This window comes from Rhododendron vialii, chromosome 10a (assembly GCF_030253575.1).
Source record: "Rhododendron vialii isolate Sample 1 chromosome 10a, ASM3025357v1".
NCBI classification, from domain to species: Eukaryota; Viridiplantae; Streptophyta; class Magnoliopsida; order Ericales; family Ericaceae; genus Rhododendron; species Rhododendron vialii.
This window is the reverse complement of record NC_080566.1, coordinates 10,457,261-10,458,665: the sequence shown is the minus strand read 5'-3', so window position 1 is coordinate 10,458,665 and position 1,405 is coordinate 10,457,261. Positions and strand designations below refer to the sequence as shown.

Below are 1,405 nucleotides of genomic sequence, written 5' to 3'. Positions count from 1 at the left end.
TTAGTGGTTTTTATATAGATTTGCCTTTTGAGTCAGTTAGTGTCAGTAATCCACTTTTCCAGTCGGTTTTAGAATCAGAGTCAGAATCCGTTGAGATGGGAGATAGGCAGGTAGCTATTCAGCCGTCCTTGAGGCAGCACATGCATCCTGAGAGAACCACTCCTCTCGGACCTATTGTGTTCCCTCAAGAAACACAAGAGGCACGAAATGCCTTTACAGTAAAGCCTGGTGTCCTTAATAGTCTCCCTAGTTTCCACGGGAGAGAGTGTGATGATCCGTACGAACATGTGCGGACATTTGAGGGATTGGTGCGCAACCTTGCGTCTAATACCCAATATGAGAATGCGTGTCTCAAGCTTTTTGAGGCGACATTGAAAGATGGCGCGCTTCTGTGGTTTCGAATGCAAAAGTCTCAGTCTTTCACCACTTGGGCACAAGTGCGTGATGCATTTTATAGGAAGTACTTCTCTGAGGCTAAGACTAAGACTTATAGGCGTCAAATCCAAGGTTTTAGGCAGGAGAGGGATGAGTCATTTCTCAAGGCATGGGAGCGCTTCAAGGAATTGCTCCTAAGGCTGCCACACCATGGCTTTGAGAGAATTCAGTTAATTGGGTTCTTTCATCTTGGTCTCAATGCTGAGTCAGTCCAGCACATAGAATATTCTTGTAAAGGGGACGATTTCTTGTCCAAAACAGCAGACCAGGCATGGGATTTCTTAGATGACTTAGCTGATAGGCAGAGGGCTTTAGAGCCATCCGATTTTGAGCGATCCGGACCTTCTGGGTCCAGTGTTATCCCGGTCACCATTCGTGACCAGCGGCTTCAAGCTCAAGTGGAGAAAATGGCTCAGAGGTTAGAGGAACTAGAGGTGAGGCAGGCTCGACCAGTTCATGAGGTATCAATTGAGGAAGTGTGCGTGTGGTGTGAATGTAAAGGGCACACCGCGACCGTTTGCCCTGGGTTTATTGCCGCCAAGGGGGCAAGTCATTTTACCCAGGAGGAAGTCAATGCAGTTAGGACTTGGGATCCTTATTCTACCACGTATAATGCGGGATGGAAGGATCACCCCAATTTTGGGTGGTCTGACTCCAGACCCGTGGGTGGAGGTCAAGCTCAATCCTTTGGGCCACCTCCGCCGCAGCAGTTTCAACAGGCCCAATCGTCCAGGCCCCCTCAGGGCCAAGTTATCCCATTTCACTTCCAGCCACAGGCTGGTAGAGGGGCAGGACCATCCACTCGTGGTCCTCCCCCAGGGTATTCACAGATGACCGCGCGTGACCATAAGTTAGATGATACTGTCAATTCCCTGATGCAGTCACAGATGACATTTCAGACGGAAACGAGACAGCAAATTGGGGCTCTTACAACCCAAATGTCACAGCTCACTGCGGTGATCGGTCATCT

At 49.3% G+C, this 1,405-nt stretch overlaps 1 non-coding gene across 1 annotated transcript; it reads right to left on the bottom strand.

The window, feature by feature from the left end:
- Positions 1-483: 483 nt before the first annotated feature.
- LOC131305779 (small nucleolar RNA R71) lies at positions 484-592 on the bottom strand. Its single transcript, XR_009193338.1, has one exon. It is a non-coding gene; the product is annotated as a small nucleolar RNA R71 (small nucleolar RNA).
- Between the last annotated feature and the right edge of the window lie 813 nt (positions 593-1,405).